Source organism: Balaenoptera physalus (assembly GCF_965194825.1).
Source record: "Balaenoptera physalus genome assembly, chromosome: 2".
Lineage (NCBI taxonomy): Eukaryota > Metazoa > Chordata > Mammalia > Artiodactyla > Balaenopteridae > Balaenoptera > Balaenoptera physalus.
Window position 1 is genome coordinate 129,805,129 of NC_138883.1, and position 13,995 is coordinate 129,819,123.

The 13,995-nt window shown below is 36.3% G+C and overlaps 1 long non-coding RNA gene across 1 annotated transcript in view; it reads right to left on the reverse strand.

Moving 5' to 3' along the window:
- The window catches only part of LOC309654486, a 551,553-nt gene extending 548,680 nt beyond the window's left edge, over window positions 1–2,873 (reverse strand). The window contains exon 1 of the long non-coding RNA XR_014260289.1: window positions 133–2,873. This is a non-coding gene — a long non-coding RNA (uncharacterized lncRNA). The remainder of the gene's footprint in view (window positions 1–132) is intronic.
- Window positions 2,874–13,995: the final 11,122 nt, after the last annotated feature.

The following is a 13,995-nucleotide window of genomic DNA, read 5'->3' on the forward strand; positions in this document are numbered from 1 at the left end:
ACAAACTTTTGCCTCAAGATCATTTCAGAAGCCTTCTTCTTAAATGTGAAAATGTACCTGGCAATTTTCAAACAGCAATGGGAAATGGGTACTATGTCCATTCATTTCTGCCATGCAATTTGGGGAAAATACTTTTTAAAAAGCCTTTTATCAGGTCTTCCAAGTGTCTTTTCATAATATTCAGAATATGTTCAAAGCCAGTTCATCAGAGAAATAAGTCCATAACCATAGGATTCAGACAATGAATATGTTTTCTATTATGTATTAAATGGCTGAACGGAGAAATGAAGTTTTTCAAGGGCCCCAGTACATAATAACAGCAAAGCATTTTACATGCCTTATGTCCTTAAATTGTTAACACCTCTTTATGACATAGGCATTATTATTACTCCCATTTTAAATCTGAGAAAACTGAAGCCTAGGCAATAAATACCACTTCCCCAAGGTCACAGGTGCTAAATAGTGGAGCCAAGACTCAATCCAGGTCTATGTGACTCCAGAACAGCATGTTAATAGTTGTATTCTGCTGCCTTAGTAAGACAGGATCAGTAGCTAAAGCCCTGCATCAGTTTTCCCAGAGCAGCTAGTCTCAGGCACCAAGTACCAGCCTTGACCAGGGAGGGACCCTGGGTTCAGGGACCCAAGGTCAATAGTCTGGCTATCACTAGCCCAGCCCTACCAGAGAAACCCTTATCTCACTGCTGGCAAAGGAGCATGGTGGGAGAGAAGAAAAAGCCAAAGACTACCAACCCCAGCTAAAGAAACCTCACCACCACTCCCACTGCCTGGTTCCTTCTCTCCTCCTCCTTCCTTCCATCCTTAATGACCATGCCAGGGACACCACAATCCTTTAAGCTGCAGCTGCTGCCTCCTCCTGCTTGCCCACACTTTGGGATATAGATCTTCCTTGACCTACTATGCTACTCTTGCACAATTTAAAATTCACATTGTGCCTTAAAAGAAAATACAGAGAATGTCTTCAGCAAGTATACTAATGTCTGTAACCATTTAGAAAAATTTTTATTTTTAAACTTTTAACATTTTGCCATAGTTTCTCATTCTCTGTCCCCCTTCCCTCATGGAGTGAAGAATATTTTCTTATATAACCAAAATACAGTTATCAAACTCAGAAAATATATCATTTATACAATACTCTAAAATGCAGGCCATATTCCATTTTTGTCAATTATCCCAATAATGTTCTTTAGAGGTTTTTTTTTCCCTCTTCAGTACAAGATCTTTACAGGTTCACATATCACATTTAGCTGTCCGTCTTTTTAGTCTCCTTTAATCTAAAGTTTCTTGGCCTTTGCCTTTCATGACATTGACATTGTGAAGAATGAGAGCCAGTTATTCTACAGAATATTCCTCAATTTAGGTCTGTCTTATGTTTCCTCACATTTAAATTCCCAGCCAAAACACTACATAAGTGATCTTGTATCCTTCTTAGGGTATCATATGCAGAGGCATTTGATGTCCATCTACCCCTTACTGATGTTTATTTTGATCACTTGATCAAAGTGTCATCCAATTTCTCTGCTGTATAGACCTATTTCCCTCTTGCAAATAACAAGCAATCTATGGGAAGATAAAACCATATAAATATCCTACTCCTCATCAAACTTTTCCCCTGGATTGAGAACCCTCTGATGATTCTTACCTGAACCAATCTATACCATGACAATTATAAAATGATGGTCTTTGGATTCCACTACTCCTTCCACATTTATCAACCATAAGGAAGAGCCCTCCTCTCTGCTGTGTATTATTTATTTATCTATTTATTATCAGTATGGATTTATATATTCCTCTTTTATTTAATGGTTATAATTCATTACTCTTCTAATTTTGATGCTCAAATTATCCTCAACTTGGCCAGTGGGACCCCTCCTTTCAAGCTGGGACCTGTGTCTTTTTAACATTCTTAGAGCACTTTATTACTTTCTGGCCCAACAGGATGCTCCAGGCTCATCTGGTACCTTCCTGAGCCATCCCTAGAATAAGTCATTTATCCAAGTGAATCTGGTTGCTTTTACTGGGCAATGGTAGAAGTCAAGATCTGAGTGGTGCTGGGTTGCTCACTACTACTGTAGCGCCATTCATCTAAGCCATTTCTAGGAAATACATAAATAAAATGTGAACCTATGTTCATATTGACACCTCCAATTCTCACAAGGTTCTTCTCTGCCTTCCCTGTGCCATATTTGTACTTCCCTTCTTCCATAGTAAGAACTCTGGCTTGCAGCAACATCAATGCATTTATTCATTTCCTTAATCCAGAGTTTCTCAACTGCAGCCCTATTGACATTTAAGACCAGATAACAATTCTTTGTTGGGGGGTGGGGGGGTTGGAAATCCTGTGTACTGAAGCAGGTTTAGTAGCACAACTTCCTGACTTCCACCTTTGCATGTTTTCAAGATAATTATATTTCCAGACAGTAAGACAGACAAGATCATAAGGAAAATAATGATCGAACTCAAGTGAAATTTGCCCTGTTTATCTGATAAGGTATTTATTGACTATCATTAGAGAGAAATGTATTTTCAGAACAGCCTAGGGTAAGGAATAAAACATCAAGTGTGGGGCTTCCCTGGTGGCGCAGTGGTTGAGAGTCTGCCTGCCAATGCAGGAGACACGGGTTCGAGCCCTGGTCTGGGAAGATCCCACATGCCGCGGAGCAACTAAGCCCGTGAGCCACAACTACTGAGCCTGCGCGTCTGGAGCCTGTGCTCCGCAACGGGAGAGGCCACGACAGTGAGAGGCCCGCGCACTGCGATGAAGAGTGGCCCCCGCTCGCCGCAATTGGAGAAAGCCCTCGCACAGAAACGAAGACCCAACACAGCCAAACATAAATAAACAAATAAATTAAAAAAAAAAAAGTCAAGTGTTTCAATGTTTAGTTATACGTAAAAAATAATATAATATAGATAACAAAAACACAGAAGCAAGAAGAGACTTACACATTCCCATAATAATATTCTAGCTCTATATAGCATTCCAGGTTACAACCATAGCTTTTATAGACAAAGAATATAAAATGAGCAGAGAACAAAAATCTTTAACCTGCATAATTTTACTTCATTTTACTGTGGCTGTTATAAACAGAAGGAAGACTCCTAATAGAGTCCAGCCTTTCATTCCTAAAGGAAATCTAGATAATGATTTATTATTTTTAGGGCAGAAAGATTATTTTATGTAATTAATTAACAGCAAAAAATGCACCCCAAGAAATTTTGGTATATTTTCATTATACTTCTCTCATCCAAAGATGTGAGTCTTTAAATTTCAACTAATTTGACTGTGTACCTCCAAAGAATTACGATACAGTTTAAACCCAAAACCCTAAAACAGTATTATGTACTTAAGAAAATATACACTTAACATTAATCACCTAATCGATATAATGTTTTTTTGCAACACTCTCAACTTTACACAAGAAAGGATTTCATAGTCCAGCTACTCAAAAAACAAAAAAATTCACTTTATACAACCTTCAGCTAAGGATGTAAAGACAATGTTAGAAGCTGCTATCCTAACAAAGAGAGCCAAATAATCTACAGAAGCATAATTTTTTGAACCTACCAAAAGGCTGAGGTTGCAAGGCAACCACGTGAATTCTAAAGGATGACAAGCCTCTCTGAGGAAACAGGACACATAAACTGATTCACCTTTGGCAGAACACGGGAGAAATAGGCTGCTACTACAAAAGCTGGTAAGAAGAAATCAGCTGACACTGCAGAAATGCAAAGGGTCATGAGAGATTACTACAAGCAACTATATGCCAATAAAAAAGAAATCAGCTGACATTTTAATGTTTCCTTAAAGGCTAAGTGGGCTAGTATGACAGTTTAGAATCTCTGGAAACCCCAAACAAAGGGGTGTTAGTGTTCTTTTCTATGTGCCCACAAGAAAGATTGGGGGACAGTACAAAACATGTGAGAGAGGCCCCCCTGGTGACACCCAAATACAAATTCCTGTCTTCTTACCAGATATCAGAGTTGTCTACTAGATACATGACTCTGGACTACAGTCAAGTAAATTTCTCTTACCCTTCGTTTTCAAATCTGTAAAATGGGAATAATATATTTCACATAGGGTTTTGTGAGGATTCATCGAGATAAAGTACCTGTTTAGCACTTGGCAAATATCAGGTGCTTAAAAATTTATAGTCATTATTCAATATTCCAACTCCAAGTACCCATTTGTTGATAAAATTAATGAGGGCAGCATAGGCTTGGCTGCCACCTAGGGAACATGTAAACGGCAAAGAAGCCCCAAAACAGAAGTACATAAGCAAACAAAAGATCAATTTTAAATTCTGCTAATTTACTATTTAGAGAAATGCATCAGATATCGTAAACCTATAAAAAACTTACACTTACAATGAGAGGAAAAGGTAGTTATCTGGAAGAAAACGGTGATTCTCTTTTATGAAAGGAAGAATTATCTTTTAATTCACCTGGATTAAAAGTTCATGATTTACATACACTGTATTTTCATCATGAGCATTTACTCTCTTTAACGCATTTTAATTTTATACCACAGACATCACAATGAGTGAACTGGATTTACTGACAGGATTCTTTATTGTCTGAGGGGCTTCTGACTACAGAGAAACACTTGTTATTCTCTATGCTTTTTTAATGTTCATTTTCCTTAATTATATATGTAATTGAAAAATAAACAACATTAGATATTTAGAAGAAAATTCATATTTTTAGTTTCAATGATGAAAATAAAAGATAAAAGCAAAAATAAACTAGGATATTTAGAATCAATCCAGGGCATTTTTTTCTCCCCATGGGCATAAACACAGTCTAGGTCAACCACACACTGCCTAGGGACTATACTAGTAGGGAAGGACAGCTAAATCAAGAAGTTCAGAATGAAACAGTAGAACATGAAAACTGCACAGAAAAGATAGAAGAGGGACCTAAGTTAACCAATCCTGGAACCACCCTAACTCTGAACTTCTTGTTAGATGAGATGATAAAATCCTTACTGTTTTGATTAGCCTCTCTGTTACTTGGAACAGAAAGCATCCTACCTGATGCATAAATGCAGAGAGTTTAAGAGCTGATTATAATCTGCTCCCAAAAAGACAAGTAAATTATAGATCACTTAAAAATATTTCAGTTAGGTTATTTTCACATCAAAACATAAATATTCTTTCCATCTATAGCTTCATTTTGTAATTTTTATTCTAGACATAAAAAAGATGTGCAAATGCTCATAAGGCCAAAACCTTCTAAGTCAAAATACCAGATAATACAGAAAGCTAAAAATAGAAAACAAAAATATCTTGTAAATAAATATAGACCATATAACAAAACACATATATAGCTTAAAAAAATGAAAGATTTTCCTATGCAGTCTAAAGAAAGCTCACTGTTTCTGGTATCTACAGGCACCCAGTCTTTACAAGAAATGATGTGAGTTGAGCACACAATTAAAGATTGCTAAACAACAGTAGTATTGGGTGACAGAAGGCAGCATTCAAAGATAAGCAATCAGGTACTTCCCTGGTGGCGCAGTGGTTAAGAATCCACCTGACAATGCAGGGGACACAGGTTCGAGCCCTGGTCTGGGAGGATCCCGCATGCCGTGGAGCAACTAAGCCCGTGCACCACAACTACTGAGGCTGCGCTCTAGAGCTCGCGAGCCACAACTGCTGAGGCCCAGGCACCTAGAGCTGTGCTCTGCAACAAGAGAAGCCACCACAATGAGAAGGCCGCACACTGCAAGGAAGAGTAGCTCCCACTCGCCGCAACTAGAGAAAGCCTGTGCGTAGCAATGAAGACCCAATGCAACCAAAATAAGTTTTAAAAATTAATTTATTAAAAAAAAAGATGAGCAATCAATTCTTGTAATATACATAGATCATAATCATATGCTAACTTAAAGACAGATTAATAAATGACTGTAACAAAGACAGAGATAGTGGAACAGCAAGCTTGTTGATTTAGCTACTCATTGTTTTCTAAAATTCAAAAGTACCTTAAAAGACTGCTTCAAAATTCTCTCACATCCAGCCAACCAATCAAAATTCAGTATCTGTTTCAGAACGGTTCTGCCAGCATAGTGAGATAGGTTTGTTCTTCACTGTAATAAGAAACCCCATGGCTACAGCTCCAATTAGAGTATCCATGAACCAAAAGAAACATGAATATAGCATTATTTTACTGGCATTCAGTACCCAAAAGACATTCTACATCATCAACTGACAGCATAAAAGTGAGGCAGCTGACAGGTGATTTTTTATTTTTTTAGAATGTGCCTCAGACTAAGCTTTTTTGAAAAGGGCTTACTGAAAAAGAATATTTATTCCAAACCGAGATCCTGAAGAAGCAGTGAAACGGTTAATACTTATTTTAATTGCCTTTCACTGATTTTTAGTAGGCAGTAACAAGTACTGGTAAAATAAAAGTCTTGAACTCTGGTGATAAGAGAAGCCAATATTTAAGATGCATTTATGCTGTGTCACCTCATTACCTCAATGTTCATTTGTCCTCTCAAAACTAAGGAAAAAACAAAAAGAATGAAATTAAATGACTGAATTAAGATCCAGATGTAGTCCATTACGAATGCTAACAATTATCTACTGACTATGAAAAGCTAGTCAAGATATCAGTATTGTAATTTTGTCTGATTTCTTCAGAGACATTATAAAATGGACATGAATTTGCTAGATAGTATTTTCCCATTCTATCTCTTCTAAAATAATTTTAATGAAGAAAAAGGCTTCACTTCACTTTCAAGTAAACGTTATTATGTATTTTTAAGTATTTTAATTTTCTCAGCTGTTTATCCTCTAAGTTCAACACATAATTTTAAACATTGAAGATCTATAATTTATTTGTAAGAACAAGACTGTAGTTTGATACATAACCATTAAATTCAATCATGTTCCCCAAGGGAAAAGTTCTCATTTTTAAGTCAACACAGTTCTTATTTTTAAGTAGTAAAATAGCAAATATACTAGCCTTGGAGTCAAAAGAGCCAATTTTAAACCCTGGCCCTGCCATTAACTAATGATCTTGAGCAAGTCACTTAATCTCTCTGGGCCACAGTTTGTTCATTTTTAAAATGGAACAGATACCAAATATTTCACACAGAGCATGTGAATGTTAACGTAAATGAGGAAGTATATTAAAGCATCTACAGCACAATCAATGCATAGTATACACAGGTCTTCCATAAAAGTTCAATAAATGCTTTCTTACTCAGTCATTCTCAGTTTTGTTTATTCGCTTGGTTCAAAAATCACAGAAGAGTAGCTTATGGTAGTGGTTAAGAAGACAGGTTCCGCGGTGAGCCCGCCTGGATTCAAACCTCAGCTCCACCACTTACTACATGTGTCACCTCGAGGAAGTTATTCAACTTCTCTAAGCTTCAAGTGCCACATCTTAAAAATATTAGAATAATAATAATAATGCTCATACACGTGTAAGAATTAAGAGATAACATATATAAAATACCTACCTTAGTATGCAGCACAAGCAAGTTTACAAATGTTAAGAAAATCATAACAAATGCATTCAAACTGTTGTGAAATATGCATAAAAGACAAATACCAGGAACTCAGAGTATCAACCTACTACAAAGGCCTCAGCCACCACCTGAACACCAGAACCACATGGTTGTCCTTATGGGCCCTCTATTCCCAACCACATTCTCAACTACTCAACCTGGGTGTCCTACAGGTATCTTGAAATCCAAGGTTTTTTAAAACCAAACACATCAAGTCTATTTCTTTTCTGTATTCACACCTTTCCTGCTGTGCTCCAATCCAATGGTTACACTGCTACTTGTAATGTTTTTTAAACATCTTATCTAGCCAAATCATTCCCATTTATAAAATCTCCACTGACTCCACACTGCCTACAAGGTTAAAGCCATTACAAGATCTGGTTCCAACTCATGTCTCCAGTCACAGCACAGTACTCCATTTCCAGGAACAGCCACTAAACACTCTAGCCTAGGTCGTGCAATAGCCCACTACCTGGTCTCAGCAGGCATTCTTATTTCTCTCTAATCCAATTTCCCCATTTTCATTAGATTGATTTTAAAATGCAGTAATGTCACTTGCCACTGTTCTTAAAGTCTAAGCCCATAACATGGCCTAGAAAGCCCTATCTAATCTTCGCCCTGTCTCTACCCACCACCCTCTTCCCCTGCCACTCTTTCTCTTGCCCAGTAAGCGTCTGAGCACAGGCCTTTCTGTGCTTAGAAAGCTAACTCCTTTCCGCTGCAGGGCCTTTATACATACTACCAGCTTGCTATCTCTTGCTAGGTCTCAACCCAAACACCTCCTCTTACTAAGAGTCCTTCCTACACATCCTTTATGTCTCAGTATTACCATTATTTCCTCCACGAAATGTTCCCAACTATGTTGGGACACCTTCTAATACACTTTCAGAGCACACTGTACTTCTCTTTTATGGCATTTACCACAAATAAATTACTTGTACAAATGAATGTTTAATTTCTTTTTTTCCCCCTGCCAAACTGTAAGCTCAGGGAGGGAGAGGATCAAGTCTGCTGTATTTGTCCTTAAAACCTCAGAAGCTACTAAAGTGCCTAGCCCAAAAACAGATGGTCAATAAATAGTTGCTTAGTTAATGAATGGAAGCAATAAATCAAAGTGTAAGAAAGATTTCAGGCCCCAGGCTGTGAAAACTCTCTAAAAGCCAACCTTTTGAAGGCAGTCAGTTGTTCTTCACTGAACTACAGGTCACTAACATTTATCCAATGTCTACATGTACCAATAGCTGTGTCAGAAATTAATGTACACTATCTCATTTAGTAGTCACAATAATCCTGTGAGGTAGTTAGCATTTGCTCCATTTCTAGGGTGAAGCAACTAAGGCCAAAATGGTTAGCTCTCATCCAAAGTCACCACAAGGAGGCAGAGTTAAAATTTTGGCTCTAATGCCATGTGTAGTGTAACAGTATAGCATCACCAGTAGGATAATTTAAGCAGTGGCTGAAGAAAGGCTATCAATTAAAAATGTCATGGGGACATTTTTGTACAGGTATGATCCATCACTAAATAAGCTAAACTGCAAAACCTTCAAGGAGCAACGCAACTCCAATTTCATGAGTTTAGCATTAAGATAATGTCTTCTAAACTATGTGTGGCTGTACAAGAGAAACCACAACATTGCACTATGTCCTCCCCCAATTCCAACATCAGAGGGCAATGTATCTGGCGCTACAATGGGCTGTCAAAATACAAAGGCCGTGCGCAGTTATCAGCTGAGAGAGTTCTGACCTCCTACAAGGTCTCCATCTCCCAATCCCTCCTATTCCACACAGTGATGAAAATACCCTTCCCTGTCTGCCAAGGATATAAGTTGCAAGCGTTTGCAAAGGAACTTGAGCTTCTACCTACTTCCCACTACTGCTCCTGCTTCAATGTAACCTAAATAAATAAATAAGATTCCTCCCAATCTCTGTTCTTGGAGGAGTAGAGGAATCACAATTTCTGGATTACCAACAGGGCTAGCCCTGGGTGGGAAAAAGGTAGGTGGGTATAGTTTAGACTAAGGTTCTCTCAGGTCCTACAGCTGTTTACTATTTATCCACCAAACAATAATAACTATATATTTCAATAAATGAATCAATAAAACTCTTCGATTTAATGCAGTGGCTCTCAAATTAAATGGATACTAAATTCAACTAAGGAGCTATAACATATATTTTGCATGCATGAACTTACCCTGGCCCCACAATAAAACTATCAAATCATAATTGAGACTAATGTCCAAGCAAGAGTAATTTTTAAAAGCTCCACATATTATTATGATGCACATCCCTAGCTCAGAGCAACTGTTTTATTATGTTACAGCACTAAACTCCTTATTCATTCAAACACTGGTTGGCTATGTGTGACAGTTAAGTGACAAAATCATATAAATGAATAAAGATCTAATTGTATTATAACTACACATTGTACTTCATACACACATTTACATTCATTTCCATAGAGAAATACCTTCTCTATTTCCTTGAATAACATGGCTGTTTTAGTCTTTTTCTTTTTCCACATTCGATAATGAAGGACAAGAAAAATTTTATATCCCTCAAATGTCTTCTATGTGAGAAAGAAAATAGCTTAAACACACCAAGAAGCAGGGAGAACATACACTCTGGTGTACCTGGGACAGCCAGCTTTATGTTTATTGTATGGGTATAATTATTAAGCGAGACCCCTCACTCTCAAGAATATCCTGGTTTGATGATAAATTATATCAGAAGTAGGTCACTGTTTTCATTTCTATGTGATTTTTAATTGAGTTATAATTCATGTGTGCCATTAAGATCACCTTTTTAAAAGTGTACAATTCAGAGTTTTTTTTTTTTTTGCAACCATCCCTACTAATTCCAGAACATTTTTATCATCCTAAAAAGAAGCCCAATGCCCATTAGCTATCAATCCCCATTCTTTCCGCTCCCCAACTCCTGAAAATTACTTTTCTACTTTCTGACTCTACAGATTTGCCTATTTGAGGCATCTCATAAAATGGAATCAGACAATATGCAGCCCTTTGTGTCTGGCTTCTTTCACTTAGCATAATGTTTTCAAGGCTCATCTGTGTTAAGTATTATCAGTACCTCATTCCTTTTTTGGCTGAATAATGTTGTATTTTATGGATATACCACATTTTATTTATTCATTCAACAGTTGATGGATATTTGGTTGCTTCTATTCTTTAACTATTAACTGCTGTGAACAGTGGTGCGCAGATTTTTGTGTGGATATGTTTTCAATTCTCTTGGGTGTATGCCTAGGAGGAGAATTGCTGGGTCATGTGGTAACTTTATGTTTAACTTTTTGAGGGACCGCCAGGCTGTGCTCCAAGGGGTCTGAACCATTTTGCCGTCCTACCAGTAATGTACAAGGGTTCCAATTTCTACACACCCTCATCAACACTTGTTATTGTCTTTTTTATTACAACTATCCTAGTAGATGTAAAGTGGTATCTCAATGTAGTTTTCATGCATTTCTCTAATGACTAATGATATAAAGCATCTTTTCATGAGCCTATTGGCCATTTGTATATCTTCTTTGGAGAAATGTATATTTCAAATCCTTTCGTAAACTGGGTTATTTGGCTTTTCATTGTTAACTTGTATGAGTTCTTTATATACTCTGGATACTAGACCCTTATCAGAAATATGATTTGCAAATATATTCTCCCATTCAGCAGGCTGTTTTTTCACTATCTTGACAGTGTCCCCGGAAGGATAAAGTTTTTAATTTTGACAAAGTCCAATATGTCTTATTTCTTCTTTGGTTGCTTGCGTTTTTGGTGTCATATCTAAGAAACCACTGCCTCATTCAAGGTCTTGAAAACTTAAGTTTACATGGTTTTAGCTCTGACGTTTAAGTCTTTGATCCACTTTGAGCCAATTTTTGTATATGGCGTAAAGCAAGGAAACAACTTTGTTCATTTACATGTGTATATCTAGGTGTCCCAGCACCGTTTATTAAAATGTCTATCATTTCCCCGGTGAATAGCCTTGGCACCCTTGTCAAAAGTCAATTCACCATAACAGGCAACAAGCATATGAAGACATGCCCAGTTTCATGAATATCTGGGAAATATAAATTAATGCAAGGCATTTTTTCTTCCACTAGATTAAAAAAGAAAGAAATTAAAACCACATCTGAATAAGCCAAAAAAAAGAAAAAAAGAATAAAGAAAAAATTTTTCCTTGTGATGAAAATGTGTAAGATTTAACATGCTGACCATAATAAAAGTAAACTAAAATCTGTAACAAAAAAATCTTCAAATACTTGGGAAATAAACCATACAAGTCAGAATAATTCATGAATCAAGCGAAATTAGAAAATGTTTTTAAATGGTCAAAATTGAAGTAGAACATAGCAAAGTATGTGGGATGCAGCTAAAGCAGTGCTTAGAAGGAAATGTACAACTTTATACGTTTACATTAGAAAATAAAAATGTCTCAAATTAAGTCATAGCTGCCAATCTAAGAAACTAGAAAAATAAGAGCAAAATAAACCCAAAGCAAAGAAAGAAAGAAGATACAAGATTAGAAGTAAATGAAATTGAAAAGGGAAAAAAATAGAGAAAATCAATGAAATGAAAAATGGTTTCTCTGAAAAGACCAATAAATTGATAAATCTCTTATAAGACTCACAAACTAAGGGAGAAGATACAATATCAGAAATGAAGGAGAAAATATCACTACAGACCCCTGAGACATTAAAGGGAAAATAAGGAACTACTAGAAACAATGCTTCACACATAAATTCTACACCTTTGGAGCAAATTGATCCATTCTTCAAAAACAAAAACTCAAAACAGATCAAAGACAAAGAGATTATTTGAGTAACTTTGTATCTATTAAAGAAATTGATTTTGTAACTAAAAAACTTATGAAATAAAAATCTCCAGACCCCCCCTCAAAAAACCAATTCACCGTAAATTGTATGGGTTTATTTCTAGACTCTCAATTCTACTCCATTAATCTATATGTATATCCCTACACTAGTAGCAAAATGTCCTGATTACCATAGCTTTGTAGTTAAGTTCTGAGATCAGGAAATGGGAATCCTCCAACTTTATTATTTTTAAAGACTGGTTTTTGGCTATTCAAGGTATCTTGAATTTCCATGTGAATTTTAAGATCAGCTTGTCAATTTCTGCAAAAACAGCCAGCTAAGATTTTGATATGGATTGCCCTGCATCTGTTTGGGGAGTACTGCAATCTTAATAATAGTAAGTCTTCTAATTCATAAACACTGTATGTCTTCCATTTACTTAGGTTGCCTTTAGATTCTTTCAACAATGTTTTCTAGTTTTCAGAGTACAAGTATTACACTTCTTTTGTTAAATTTATTCCTAAGTACTTTATTCTTTTGATGCTATTATAAATAGAACTGTTTTCTTAATTTCACTTATGGATCTCACTGCTTTCACTCTATATGATTCTTGACTTCAAAAATGTAGAATGATATTTTAAAAAGAGTAATCAGAAGTTTATTACATTTATTTTTTAAGTTTTTTTATTGAAGTATAGTTGATTTACAATATTGTGTTAATTTCAGGTATACAGAAAAGTGGTTCAGTTATATATCTACACATACATATATATATATACACATATGATTTTCATATTATTTTCCATTATAGGTTATTTTAAGACATTGAATATAGTTCCCTGTGCTATAAAGTAAATCCTTATTGCTTACCTATTTTATATACAGTAGCGTGTATCTGTTAATCCCAGACTCCTAATTTATCCCTCCCCACCCCTTTCGCCTTTGGTAACCATAAGTTTTTCTATGTCTGTGAGTCTGTTTCTGTTTTGTAAATAAATTCATTTGTACTATTTTTTAGATTCCATATATAAATATTTGTCTTTCTCTGTCTGACATACCTCACTTAGTATGATATTCTCTAGGTCCATTCGTGTTGCTGCAAATGGCAATGCTTCATTCTTTTTTATGGGTGAGTAATATTCCAGTGTGTGTGTGTGTGTGTGTGTGTGTACACACACACACACACACACCCCACATCTTCTTTATCCATTCAACACTTAGGTTGCTTCCATGTCTTGGATATTGTGAATAGTGCTACTATGAACACTGGGGTGCATGTATCTTTTCGAATTAGAGTTTTTGTCTTTTCCAGATACACACCCAGGAGTGGGATTGCTAGATCCTATGGTAGCTCTATTTTTGGTTTTTTAAGGAACATCCATACTGTTCTCCATAGTGGCTGCACCAATTTACATTCCCATCAACAGTGTAGCAAGGTTCCCTTTTCTCCATACCCTCTCCAGCATTTATTATTTGTAGACTTTTTGATAATAGCCATTATAACCAGTGTGAGGTGATACCTTACTGTGATTTTGATTTGCATTTCTCTAATAATTAGCAAAGTTGAGCATCTTTTCATGTGCCTCTTGGACATCTGTATATCTCCTTTGGTGAAATGTCTACTTAGGTCTTCTGCCTA